Source organism: Diadema antillarum, unplaced genomic scaffold (assembly GCF_040938485.1).
Source record: "Diadema antillarum isolate AM-2024a unplaced genomic scaffold, OU_Dant_1.0 seq00000406_RagTag, whole genome shotgun sequence".
In the NCBI taxonomy this organism is placed as follows: domain Eukaryota; kingdom Metazoa; phylum Echinodermata; class Echinoidea; order Diadematoida; family Diadematidae; genus Diadema; species Diadema antillarum.
Genome location: NW_027271394.1, coordinates 1794214 through 1809605, shown reverse-complemented (window position 1 = coordinate 1809605; position 15392 = coordinate 1794214). Strand labels below are relative to the sequence as shown.

Sequence of the window (15392 nt, the reverse complement as noted above, 5' to 3'; positions counted from 1 at the left end):
CTGCTGGTTTGTTTGTCCGTGTGCAAAATAACTCAAAAAGCTGAGAACGGATTTGGATCGAACTTTCAGGAAAGGCTGAGAATATGACACAAGGAACAGATGATTAAATTTTGGAAGTGATCCGGGAATCTTTACAAATGGATTTTATGAAGAATTTCCGATATTTTGGCTGAAAGGTTCAATGAACTTGGAAGTTCGAGCTGTGACTATTTTAGGTTTTCATAAGCGCACGGGAGGGCTTGCTCTAGTTTCTGGTCCAGGGCGAGGCACACCGCGCAGCTGGCATTGTGACGTAACAAAAGGCTTCTATTTTGGAAAAATGGGTGACTTTTATTGTATGTTGCAAAATGAGCTGCTTGGCGGAGGTCTGGGCTATCAGAGTGCTTCTCTAGTTGCTATATTTTTTTGTCCTTTAAATCTGTCTCCATTCCTGTAGTTATTTGGGCTGAATGCCACACCCCAGCCAACAACCCCATGTGGGGCCCAAATGGGTAAACATGGGTAAAAGGTGGGTAAGCCTGGTTAGAGTTGGGCAAGGGCTACTCGAGGGTCATCCTTCAAGGGGCCCTTGTGGGCCAGCCAAGGGCAGAGATGGGAAAAGCTGATATCCTGCTATTTCATTATCATACTGAGTTCAAGTACTACCTTATTTGTATTGCACCAGTTTGTCATATGTAAATATATGCACTGCCACGGGTCTATTGTACATCATGCAGATCCACTTGATGCGAAATAGACTGTGCAATCCATAAATACAAAGTTCTGCAATGAGGTTTTACACTCGTCTCAATGCGTAAATGAGGCCAAACTTAAACACACATTATCTCTCTATCACACATGCATACTACTACTACTACTCACTATGTATGAAGGACAATGGATGTTTGTTTGTGTGTGTGTGTGTGTGCATGTGTGGGCCAAGAGTGCACTGAACAAATGAAATCCATAACAATCAAATACTGAGTCATACTAGGATTATTTACCAACTGAAAAATACAACAATTGTATGAAACAATTTATGTAAACACCAAAGACATAAGATTCAGGCATTGTTTATTATGTTGTGAAGTAAACACAAAGAAAGCAAAAATATTTCGTCATGACCAGATGAGGGTCCACCTCATTTTCTCTTCTTTACAGACCCTCTTACAATACAATTCCTCCTTTATCATTCCCCTGGGTTAAAAGGAATCCTACAATGTATGGACAATTTTTAGACTTTATTGCATTTGAACATCTATAAACTGGTTATACTGGATACACAGTTTCAGAATATTTATTGATTGGGATGAGGGATTGGTATGTTTTTGATGTTCATAAGGAATCACACTGAACAAGGATGGTGACAATGCACCTTCATCATGATGTAAGAATGCATGGGTGGTTTGTGGGGGCTCAACAAAAAACAGTTCACAAAAGAAGAAAACATATGTATAAGTAACTGTATATACAAATGTAGATATTCTACACACTGTTATGTATCTTCCCACACCAACCAGCTGCCAACATACATGTACAGTGTACTGTTTTATTAGAGAGATATAAGATCTGTCCGAGCATTATTTGTACAATGTCGTATGACTCTTTATGAGATCTTCGAATGGTTATGTTGCCTGGGGTTATAATGTCGGAAAGAGAATACTTTCCATGCCTGGGATGCATCTACATGTACATGTAAAGGATAGTGTTATCAGGGTGTTACATAAGCACTTGCCCGATTGCCCGGGGCAAGTAAAAACCAAAGTCGGGCAAGTGTGTTTGAACAATGAGAAAAGTTGCTTGCCCGAATTGGGCAAGCAAAACATTTAGAAGTCACCTTTACATGTACTTCCCAACACTGACATGAAGAAGTCCCGATGCAATCCAACACCAACCCTCTATCGAACAAAGTTTGTTAACTCCGCACATGTGCTATTTATTCAACTCCGCACATGTGCTATTTATTCAAATGATTATGGTTTATCAAGCTCTTGACTTTACAAGTGATTTTCTATATCAATTTCTTATATCATTGTACTTCCTTTTCAGGCAAGTAAAATTCATGTTGGGGCAAATACTCTGCAACAACATGAATATCTGCTTGCCTGACTGGGCAAGTGGTAAAAAAAAGTTATGTAGCACCCTGTGTTATTACCAAATTTTTCACAATTCATATAACATGAAAAGTCAGTTGAAGACCACTGCCCTTAACCCGTTGAAGACGAGTCCCGAGTATACTCGGGCATGTGTCTATGGGAAATGCGTGTTGTAGCAAAATCAGCCCGTCCTCAACGGGTTAAAAGAGGTGGATTAAGGATTAAGGTTCAAGGTTCACCAAAAGGTTCAAGGTTCACCAAAAGGTCAAAAAAAACTCTACTTGTAAAAGTGTCTCCTCCTACCATTACCCCGGTACTAGAAAAAAACTCAAGGAAAAATCTGAAGAAAATCTATTCGATAATGTAGCCTGAAGAATGTACATGATTTGACCTTAATATGATGATGATGCAGAGTCACCAAAATGATGCATGAATCTTTAAAAAAAAAAAAAAAAAAAAAAAAAAAAATCTGTTCAATAGCTGTTGTGAAGCTCACTGAATGAAGCCATTATACCGGTATGGAATGGTCTATCTATCCCATGGTCCATGGCTGTCCCCACGCAGCTGTTGTGTCTTCAAGCATTCAGTTTTTCTTTTAGCGGCCACGCAAAAAGAAAGCGGGAAAAAATACAATTCCAGTAAATTCAATTAATTCTATGCCTATTTAGATCTCGATGAACCTAAAAAATATTAGGGAATTCCAGTTGAGTAAACAAGAAATTATGGCTCAGGAGGTGGGCTGCGGTGATGTCTTCAGGAGTCATACAAATTAATTAAACTGTCTTGTTGGTACAATGAACACGTACACCATGTATGATCTTTGGTAAAACCTGCCTCAAAACTGATTGTATTCAAAACCTCTTTTCAAAGCTGCCAATCACTTCTAGAGGATTTCTAACAGATCATCAAACAGTATCAATCATTCAATGCATTCTAAAAAACATATATTACATACCTGCCAACATTTCAAGATGAAATATCTTACTCGTGGATTGCAAATATCTTATTTTATATGCACACTGAAGTTAAAAATCTTACTTTCAGTCAAATCTTCAGAAAATACACATGAAAGGTAGACTTCTATATCTAAATATTTGTTTAAAATCTGATTTCTCTGACAGAAAATCTGATTTTGCTATTTTTAACGTAACAAATTTTACTGAATCTGATAAAATCTTATTAGTTGGCAAGTATGATATTATATACAACTACATGTATCACAGGTATAGCTACAATCTTGAAGGCAAAAATATGAATATCTTTAAAAGATAGGAAACTAATAATACTGTAGGGCATGCCTATATAGCTACATTATCTACTGTAAAACATTCATTACCATATGGGTTCTAGGTCGCCCTAGATGTTTTTGATTATATTTCAAAAATACATTTCAGCTTCATCAATTTACTCGAATAATCAATAAGAATGATTTCTAGATCTTTCACAATACAAAACATACTGGTTTGCAGCTGCTTCTAAAGCTCTAAGGTTAGCTTTGTGCTTAAATTTGTAGGCTATGTAGCCTACACACTCCCAGTCCACACTTCCAGCACAGTTGTTGTATCTTTATCATTGATAATCAACAGACAAAAGTCAGTAGATAGATAGTAAAATGAGGGTAATTAAGGGCAAAGGTTTACTTTGATCAAACACTGAATCCTAATGCAACATGAAGGATTAATAAGAGATTAGACTAGGCATTGTCTAGCTTTGCTGATACGTGCTGATACGTGCCAATATGAAAACGTATAGATTTAGACCACAGCATAGGAGTTAGACCTCTCTATAAATCTTCGTCATGTCATGAATCTTCCTGATTTCAATAGCGCGGCGGCTACAGATTGTAAGCTGACTGCGCTGCTGAGCTTTGGAAAGTATAGCATTCTACATTACAGATTAGCAGGGAGGTGGAAGAGTTCCAACTCCCTGGTAGTGCCTATAGGTAAATTGCTCGCACACACATCCATGTTGCTTGCTAGTACACTCACTACGCATATAATAGTATAATTCACGACTTACGATTAGATAGAGAGCTGGGAGAATGAACAGGATCACAACAGAACAGTTCGAATCGCCATGAAAGTGCCAATGGCAATGCTGGATGACTCGACTGCCTCACTGCCTAAAACACTGCCAGTGACCTTTCCTGTGTTTACATCGCTTATAAACAAGTCACTCATCAACTCACGCTGCATGTTGCCCCCACTGTCGATCGCTAGTCTTCTGTCAGGCGGCCCAGCAGTTTTTTTTTTTTCGCAATTTCTTTTGCTAGATCGATACAATAGGCCTATCCATAAAAGATTATGGAGAAAAAAAAATCCATAGGCCTACGGGGAGCTAGGCCGGACCGAGACAGGGTTGTGTGATATTTATTGTTGAATTGTATTCTATGATGACGACAAGTTTGTTTATCCCATGCAGGACATGCGTTCGCATGGAGAAAAGTTATCCAGAAAAGACACGTTAAAGGACACGTCCACCTTCATGTTGGTTGAGTGAATGCAGCAATATTAGTAGAACACCAGTGAAAGTTTGGGGAAAATCGGACAATCCGTTCAAAAGCTATGAAATTTAAAAAGTATCTGCATAGTCACTGTTGGATGAGAAGACTACTACAGCGTATGATGTCACATGCGTACAACGATATAAGGAAAATAAAAAGAGAATGTCACAAAACTTTACTTTTTGAATAAAGTGCACATTTCTTCGACTTGATACTGACATAATTCCCCCCGCCTTCTGGAAGAGAGAAGTCGAGTGTTCTTTTGTTATGCGAGAAAAGTGAAAATATAATATGTTGAAAAGTGAAAATATATTGAAATATGTTGAAATATGTTGAATTTTCATTATTCTTTCTTTCTTTCTTTCTTTTTTGGTGTATTTATTGATTTCCAAAAGGCCTTCTACACAATAAACCACAAGATCCTCTTAAGCAAATTGAGTTTTTATGACATTCGTGGCAAACCTTGACAATGGTTTCAGAGTTATCTTGCGAATCGATCACAAGTAATATGTTACAAGGAACAGTCAGTAGTCCGAATACCTTAAAGTGTGGTGTACCACAAGGATAAGTTCTTGGGCCAACGCTCTTCTTAATATATATAAACGACCTACCAAATTCAACTTTATTTTTTAATTTTAGATTATTTGCTGACGATTCAAATATATTTCATACATTCAATGTTGACCAGAGGGAAGTTGATATGGGGATTATCAATCTGCATTTAGGGAAAATTCAAGACTGATGCAATTCTAATAAAGTGACAATTAATTTGAAAAAGACAAATTATATGATTATAAAAAGTAAAAAATAGGATGTTACTGTAAAAGGAACAATGAAACTATCAGATAATGTCATTAGTAGAGTGAATGAGGCATCTTTGTTGGAATATGCATTGACAGTCATTTGACTTGGAAAAGTCACATATATATACAAGCTGTAAATAAATGTGTAAGACGGAAGGTTGGTATTCTTTTTAAATTACGCCACTGTGTCCCCCAACATACACTTATTCTCCTGTACAAATCCTTTATCCAGTCCAACATTGCATATGGAATTGAAGTGTGGGGGAGTGCATGCAAATCTTATCTAAACTGATGCCTTCATCTTAGTCAGAAAATGGCCATGCGAGCTATCACTTTCAGTCCACTCAGAACACCTTCTGAATACCTGTTTAAAAAACTGGGAGTAATGGACGTATTTGAACTGCATAAACTTTACATCTGTACATTTATATTTGATTTATCAAAGGGAAATATGCCACATGATCTAGTAGAATATTGTCAAAATATCCAACATTCTTATTCAACAAGGGGCAAAAAAGAAGGCTTGCTTTATCTACCAAAATGTAAAACTATGTATGGTCAACTCTCACTTTCTTATATAGGAGTGAAATTGTGGAATGCTTTGCCCAAAAATTTAAGATGTATTAATACCAGAAAAATTTTCCGAAGTAATTTAACAAAACACGTTAAATCTGTATAGACAATGGTACTACAAATCAATAATGTTACAACATATTTTCAAATGTATCTTGATAGTTCATTATGTAATACGTGTTTAAGAGGATACTAGCACCTGTGCTATATACCTCTTGGTTCTTTTAGCAACCTCATTGTGTACAACATTGCCATATTGTAGCTCTTTTTTTTAATCAATAGTTTTAGATTACATAATCATTTATCCATTATATTATAGATCATATTCAATATGGTTTTTTTTAGATCGTTTAGACAGTTACATGTGCTATGTATTAATATTGAAGTATAAACGTGTATTCAAACTTTCCTGCACATATGTTGTTGTTATAAATAAACTCAAACTCAAACTCAAACTTTATATTGTTGTACTCATGTGACGTCACAAGCTATAGTAGTCTTCTCATCCAGCCTTGAGTGAGCAGAAACTTCAAAAATTCATAACTTTTGAAGGGATTGTCCGATTTTCCTCAAACTCTCAATAATGTGTTCTACTATAATGTTGCTGCATTCAATCAACCCACATGTCTATGAAGGTGAACTTGTCCTTTAAGTACTACAATCAGTTACTTCAAACTTCCGAATTACACGTCTCTCATGGAAAAGAAACGAGTTCAATAATCTTAATTGCAATCAGTTTGACGGAGGAGGTTTGGCTAAAATTCATGATTTAGGCCTACTTCTGCTTCTACTTCTACGTGGATACTCAGCAACGTCCAACTGGATGTATTATACGCCGAAGTGAATCATAGGCCTATATGGGCCGGTATACAAATTGTACTTTGAATATTTAAAATCAGTGAGAATGACGCCATATCAGGACAGTACTGCAAACGATCAGTTTCATGGAAAACATTCTGTATGACACGATTAAGTTCTTAACCCATATAGAGGCTCAGGGTCAAAACCACTAATTCGGTGAAAAGTGTATCGCAGAAATAGTGATATAGGCCTACGATAAATAGAGTGGCCCGTGATACATCCTCAAATTTATTGAGTATTGTATAGCTCTATTATAAGTTTTGAAAATCTAAGCACGCACTCGGATAGCGGTGTTTTGATACTAAACATTATACATGCAGCTATAGCCCTACCCGCATTCAAATTCCTGATGTTGCAAACGGCTATCTAAATTCGATACTTTGGGTGATTTCTTTTTATTTAGAGTTGCAAACGCGGTTTCTATTTTGTCACTCTATAGTCATGAGCAGGATAAGATCAATGTCCTTTCCTAACCAATGCTATAATTATAGTCACAAACGGATTCCGCGTTGTTCACACAACATACAATTAACAAATATATTTCAATCAACAAATAAATATCCTATAGAAAATAGCTGTTGCAATGTCCGTGAAATATCCTACCTTAAAATGCATAGGCCTATCAGTTTGTTTCTTCTCTCTATACTTGCCAGAAATTCCTTAACATTAGTATTATGGGCTAGCAGCATTTTTTGTTGTACACTCCTCTTTCGAGAAAACAATGCATTTGATCACGTACTGTGGTTCTGACCGTATTATACCCTTTTTAAAGTCTATGACAACGTTGATATGATATTAGAGGGCAGTCGTATAAATCTAAATTTGTTTAAATGATGTAGGGCCTACTCGAGTTTGGTTTTTAAGCAGCGGGACTTAAATATTGTGCCGTACATTGCAATAAAGTCAAATGAAACATATACAGGTGTACGTTATATACCGAAACATACGTCCTAGGCAACGGGCGTTGGAATAAAATTATGATGATGATGATGATAATAATAATGATAATAATGATAATGATAATAATAATAATAATAATAATAATAATAATAATAATAATAATAATAATAATAATAATAATAACATATATAAATATATCATTATGTACTGTTCATATCAGGACAATTTTGCTTTGTATTACTTTATATGGAAATAAATCATTTGAATTGAAATGAATTACCCCCGGCTAAATACTGGTTAGTGATTTGCAGGCTTGACGGCAGGCACCAGCTGTACATGTTACTTTTTGTGTCTTACTGAACAAAGCCTTGTGATAGTTTTAATGCAACAACAGTTTATAATGTATAGCAAAGGAGGCTCTCTATAAGCAAACATGTTCCACCCCGGAAACAAAATAATGATAGCTCGGTCACAATAATGGTTCACTATAGTTTTTTTTTTCTTTCTTTTATTCTTCCTTTTTTTTTATCACATAGGCATCCCCGCTTTTCTTATTTGGTACCATTAACTCGCCTGGTCTTATCTTCTATCCGTTCTCCGTTTCTTTTTCATAAACATTGATAACTCGGGGCCAAACAGCTAAACAAGTTTGCTTTCATGTAGGTCCCGTCATACTTCTCTTTGTTCAACCCCATTCGATTTCGACCAGTCATAATTACAATTGATGTGTTACTACCATGTATATTTTTCTTTGCACATTGTTTACAAGGTAAAAGAACCTGCATTATTGTTTCTGATGTGATATTCATATATTATACGAGAAGTATGAAAAGAAATGAATTGGATTGGATTGAATTGTTGGTCAGAGTAAAGATTAGGGTTAGCGTTAGGATCAGGTTCAGGATAAGGATAAGGGATAGTGTCAGAGGAATTGTCCGGGGTATAGTTGCCCAGGTGGTAATTGCCCCAATAAAGACCCATTTTATATATCAGGTTGATTGGAATAAGAGGTGAACATCTTCAAGCAGCAGATATCCACTCAGCAATTATGTGACGTACCGGCACTAGGTTTCATCTTCTGCAACGTAAAGGTGTCAATTATTCATATATTTTGCATGAAGTTTTTTGAAAGCAGAGGTAAAATCAACGGTAACAATAAAGTTACAAAGAAGAGAGTGTTTCATCTGAATGATTTTAGTGAGGCATTCGATTTTGTGTATATCGTTTACATTTGTAAAAACTGCAGTTAAATCAGTAGTAACGTAAGATCTCAGATGCAATATCCCACATTAAAGCTTGAAATCCATGTATGGAAAAGCATTAATGATTTGAAATAAATGTGTTTGTACGCTTTTAAAGTACTCTGCTCTCCACAGAATGGGTGCACGGTGTCCCTTCAAACGGTGTCCTCTTCAACACATTTAACAATTGTCTGAGTAATAACACACAGGTGTTTCTACATGCCCATAATTTCATCATGGTTCTTGCTCATACAAACACTCGATAATCAGTGTTTACTTATGTGCGAAAAAAAAAATCGATGCCAAGTTCATTAATTTGCGTACTTTAAATATCACTCGCTTGTTATGAGGGATAAGGTCCATCACTGGCTATTTAGGTGGAAACTCGGTAGTCAATAATTAGTAAATAACATTGTATAGCGCCTGTCTAGCAATCATGAGGTCATCAGTTTTAGAATCCTGGGTGACATTCTTCTGAAGGTTCGTTATCTTAATCTGAAAATGAAATAAGGTTTCTAATTCTAGAGGTTCGTAATTTTGAAACTCGCATATTCTCTGTATAGCTAGATGTTCATTATTCCGAAAATAGAATAAGGTTTATAGATCCGAACGTCTGTGGCGTTATTCCGTAGATTCGTTATTCCAACGATTCGTTTATCATAACTTGTGTGATATGATAAGGTTCGTTATTACGAAAGTTCGTCAAGCCACTAATGAAAAAAAAAATAAGATTCGTAAGTCCGGAATAGAAAAGAAAAAACGTTCTAACGAACTTCATATTCACAAAATTATGATCCTTATTGCGTTTCACATTTCTTATTTCGGATCACACTCTCAGTTGAATCAGCATTCAGATCACGTCAAGACATTTGCCTCTCCGTCTCCAATCATGTCTGGACGAGGAAAATCTGGCAAGGCTCGCACCAAGGCCAGGTTTCCGGATTAACGAACCTTATTCATTTTCGAATTAACGAATCTTCAGAATAACTAAACTAAATTATCGTTTTCGGATATAACGAATCTTTGAAATAATGGACCGTCGTATAGGCTTTTATTTTCATTTCGGATTGACGCACTTTCGGAATATTAAAACAAACCTTTCGAGTGGCCTATTATGTGCCATTTACATTTTTTTAATCATGGCTATGATTAAGACACTGAATAATTCGCGTCCTTTTACTTTAATGAAAAAAATGACATTTATTTTGTCAATCAGTTCTAATAAAAGCATCTCGACGCAAGGCTCATTCATTTTCAAAACGTAACGATGAATATGATATTTCTATAACAGACTATGTTTCGGGCGCAATATCTTTTCCGTTAGATAGGAATATATTTATATGCATGTATTGTTATAACTTGATTGTGTATGGAAACATAATGTTACCATTCCATGAAGCATGATAACATAAGATATGGGGTGCAAAGGAGGTATTCCCAACCCCTTGGAAAATGAAACCAAAACGTTGGCAGCTGGTGTTCATTTATTAATTAATCAAGAGAGAGAGAGAGAGAGAGAGAGAGAGAGAGAGAGAGAGAGATACCATTATTATTCAACACTGTGCCTCATAAAACTATTTTTGATGAAGCCGACGAAATTATAACATGACTACAGTGCATACCGGCATGCATTCAAAAACATTTTTCTTTTTAACTGAGTACTGTTTAGTTTTAGCAGGGCCGCGTGATTTATAAAAAAGAATAAACTTTTGATAGCATCGATTTGCTCCCACAAGGGAGCAGCTCATTGTTGCTTCAAATTATGATGTTCAATATAGGCTTATCAGAACCTATACCGCTCAGACCAAACCTCCATACCTGAGGATGATTGTGTAATCTGGCACTCAGACAAGGACAGAAGGATAATGAGTATACTAAAAAGATGGTATAGCTTTGGTTGAGGTGAAGATTCAGCTTTGAACTTTTTGCGAGATACTTAGAAAGCACTTTATGAAATCTTAAAGAGCATACAATTCTAAATGGAATTCAAAGTTTATTTGAAGAAAATCGGTTTTGAAATTGCTGAGATATCCAAAAACAAAGTAGAACAAAGAGATCCAATGATAAAAGGTGGGTCCCACCTCTTATCAGGATCGCTTTGTTTTGTATATTTCAGCCATTTGAAAAAAAAAAAACAATTTTTGTAAAATAAGCTTCGAATTCCTCTTAGAACAACACGTGTATGTTCTTTCATGTTTCATCAGAGGTTTCTCATTAATTATCTCATAACAAGTTGGAAACCTGAAGCCTCATCTCAACCGAAACTGCACCACCCTTTGAAGGCTATGATGAAGCTCTATAATTAGGATACCTATAATGGATGGGCGGTTTTCATCGAGTCATGTCGATACAAGCGCAAAATCAATAAACTCTATCGATTGAAGAGTTTGAGACGAAAATAAATGGGTTTGAAGCGATCAAGATTTATTGTAAGTATAAATACAAAGCACTGGTGTGTTGAATTAATAAATCATGCTTTTGAAGCATGCGATTCAGCAGCACTGATTACGAAAAACATATACTAAACTCGGTATACAATAGCAAGCGCTTAAGATTTGTATGGGAGCCAGTGTAGCAGTTGCAGTGTAGGCGCTTCTTTGAAAACCTTTGAAGCAGAAATAGGTGGATTATAACTTGATCTACAAGGGGAGTGAGTGTTCAAGTCCGTAGACATGTTGACACTGTCCTCAATAACTACTAAGTATCCCTGAAAACGGGAGATTGAAAATAATGATCTCCCTTCCTAAGTCAAGGGATATTATATTTACCTATGTAAGCTAACTCTTCCACCTGTATCGTTCACCGTGTTGTACCCATATAACTTTTTAATTATTTGATGTATCATCGTCACATTTGGCACATGGGTAAAGTAACTCATACTATACACGACCGTACATTTGAATTTTCTCAGGGTCACCCATGGAGGGCGCTATTTTCCAAAATATAAAGAAATACATAGGAAATATGCTAAAAACATGATTTTTCTGTATAATTTCTTTATCCTCATTATATATGTCTTATCATAGATCAATCATTTCCATATTTGTCACAAATGATAAGCAAGTGGAATCTTATTATTTGTTATGGTTGAAATTTCTCAAGGTCACCACATAGGGGAGCTATTCACGTCAACATGTCAACATTATGAGACCTGAGATGAAATGTTTGGGATGTGTACATGTATATTTATGACATTTCATATTTGCATAAAATTGGAATTTCAAGATTGCAAATTAGTAATATGATAAACTAATGATATAAGGGGCATAACTTGGCAATCTTTAGAAAATATTATTGTTTTCAATTATCTCTATCATATCTATTGTTTTATGCCTTTGTCACATAAAAACAAAGGAAATAACAACAAAAACTTTCCAGGACCATAATTACTTCAAATTTTGCTCCTTTAACAAATTTCAACCAAGAAACACCCATTTCATCCACTGTAATGCTGTTAAATAAGATGGGAACAGAAAAAAGATGCAAAATCTGACTGACATGCTTGTCAGTTTATGGTTGCCATGGCAACCAGCGACATCAAACATAGCTAAATTGTATGTCAAAATGTTTGCAATAAGATTCTAGTCAAATTTGGTTGAAATCGGATAAAGGGCGAAGGAGTGGCAAATGAAAATCTGGTAGGGGGCACAACGTGCCCCCCCCCCCCCCCCCCCTTGGGCTTTATAGGGTTAATGCTGTGGCAAATGACTGTTGTAACCGACTCCATCAGGCCGAGGTGTTGATTTTGTTCTTGTGAGTACACTTTTTTTTTTTCATGTCAGTTGATCGAAGAGTTCTGTCCAATACGGATCCATTGTTTTTTTCCGAACATGCCTTTATTGTATCAAATTCGTTGATTCCCGTTCTTCATTTTCATCATTCTTCCCGACATTCATTTACGACTTCCTCTTTGTCCGTCGTTTGGAGGTGATCAGCACGCTTTCTATGTCTGAAATTGGCATCCCCACTTCCGCTCAGTCTTTTGTTTCCCTTTCCCGTGATAAATCAAGATGAAATGATTTGATTTATTACAGTTTGCCAGTAATGTATAGTGTATAAAGTTTTCCGTATTCTGCTTCGTGCTTTTTTTTCACACTCCTCTTTTCTTCCCGGATTCCGTCTTTTTTTTTTTCCAGTAATTTTCTTTCAATAATTTTCTTTTATTTTTCTTTACTCTCATCTTACAGTTCAAATAACACTCCTTTGCGGACCACGGAAAGGGTGGCATTTAGCTAGGTGTACTATTTAGCCATCTATTTACACATCTGGGTATATGGAATTTACAATATCAAAGATTGTCGGCGACGAATAAATTCAACAGGGCATCAACCAAAGGATATTATTTCTCAGATAGCTCAAATGGCTTATTATTGAACATTTTGTAAAATTATTTAGCCAGTCTGTATTTTTGTTGATATTCGTTATTCTGAAGGTTTGTTAATCCGAAAATGATAAAAACGTGCGAGTTACGAACATAATTTCGTTTCCGGATTAACGAACCCTCGGGGTAGTTACTAAACCCTTTGTAATTTTCGGATGAGCGAACCTTAAGAATAACGAACCATGTTTCATTTTCGGGTTACCCAAAATTCGTAAATTAAATTCCGAATGAGGAGCGTTATTCCATTTTCGGATTAACAAACCTTCGGGATAACGAATTTTCGGAATATCAAGCTATAACATACAGTTTAGCTGATGAGTACAGAGTTGTGCAATTCTGTTGTTCCTAGAATACATTTTCATTTACATCAGAAAATGATAACCTAAACAATGATTGTTTTGTCCCTGAACGCCGTCCATGAGCCCTTCGCGGTTTAAAATATTGATTATGGTTTAAACTGTGTTACCGGAACATATTTCTAGTCTAGTTCCAGACCCATAGTTACCATTCCCTTCATCATTAGAAATTCCCCTGCGTGGTCGCTGCCCCATATGGGGGATGATAAGAACTGAAGTCGTCAATAAAGGACAGTTAAAACGTTTGGCAACTCTGCCACCATCAGACAGCATTCCATTTAAAGATCGCGTACCCCTTTTGCAACCCTGAAAAATAAAATTCCCTTCATAATCTGGTATTTTGTAGAGGTATAGGTAATTCAAAATTTTCCTCAGAATGACAAAACTGGAAACTTTTTGTTTATGATGGAGAGTGAAACAATACTGTAGTGAATTTATTTAGACCCCGTTAAAAAAAAAAAAATCCAGTCGTTATGCAAGGCAGTGTTGCCAGATGGTGATTTCGGGAACCAAAAAGGGTGAAATTTGGTGATTTTTGAAGTTGTTTGGTGACAAAATTTTAGCCTGGTAACCAAATCAAAATTTGGTGATTTTTGGTAACTTTTTGGTGATTTTTAGACCGATGAAAAATAATCACACTAATTGAAAAGGAAAATGCATTTTGCCCAAAGTTTTCCCCTTATTTCCTGCAGAAACATAACATGTGCCCCTTTTTTGTCACAGCGACACACACAAACACTCATAGTCATATGTCCATACACATCGTACACATTTTGCACTTAGTGTGTGTGACTACGGCGCGCCGAAAATTGCACCGAGACTCGCGCAGAGTGTTTGATAAAGGTTTATTGATACAATTTTGTCTTGAAATTAAAGCCTTACATACGCTTTTCCAAATTTGGTGATTTTTGATGGCTTTTGGTGATTTTTTGCAAGCCTTTTGGTGATTTTACTCTGTTGGGACCTGGCAACGCTGATGCAAGGTAGGGTTAGTACAAATTGGAGCGTATTCATGAGAAACACAGGGTTAGTTTTACTTTAATAAAAACTCTTATAGTTTAGGTGTATTTACCGCCAGATTTTATACCCAATCTACGGGCATTATACTTCAATCATGCAAAATCTCACTTGGAAAAGAGATGTTCAAGTTACGCATTAATTTTTCTATAAATCAATTCTGTGCTCCGAAACATAGAATTTATAAAGAGAAATGGGTAAAGGGCAGGAAACGTTTAAAGTCCAAAAAAGCATATTTTCAGGCCCACTGGAAAATCACCCTATGTGTAGACTTCTGTGTGACGTGATGAAGGGTCACATGATAAGATAAAAGTTTATTCATACTTCGTTCTGCCCTTAAGTGAGTCAGCATTTTGTAATAATCATTTTTTTTTAATAATCATAATGAAGGGCCATGCAATGTAACTGAATTTGTAGATGAAGTTTCGATACACACACACTGCATGCATGTATACTATACTATGAACAAATTTAAACAGTGCATGCTCTGTCCTGTACCATCCTAGATTTCATGTATAATCCAGATATAATATACAGTCAACCTTGAATAAGTCGAATCTATTTGGACTGGAGAAATAGCTTGGACTTGGAGAAAATTTGACTAATGATAGGTTAAACTGAAATCAATGGAATGTTAAGGGAAGAGGACATGAAAAGACCTTCGACTTGCGTGATTATTCGA

At 36.0% G+C, this 15392-nt stretch overlaps 1 protein-coding gene across 1 annotated transcript in view; it reads right to left on the bottom strand.

The window, feature by feature from the left end:
• Positions 1-4161, bottom strand: part of LOC139732208 (flavin-containing monooxygenase 5-like) — a 34511-nt gene extending 30350 nt beyond the window's left edge. The window contains exon 1 of the mRNA XM_071643086.1: positions 4095-4161. The gene's annotated coding sequence lies outside the window, so the exon portion shown is untranslated. The remainder of the gene's footprint in view (positions 1-4094) is intronic.
• Between the last annotated feature and the right edge of the window lie 11231 nt (positions 4162-15392).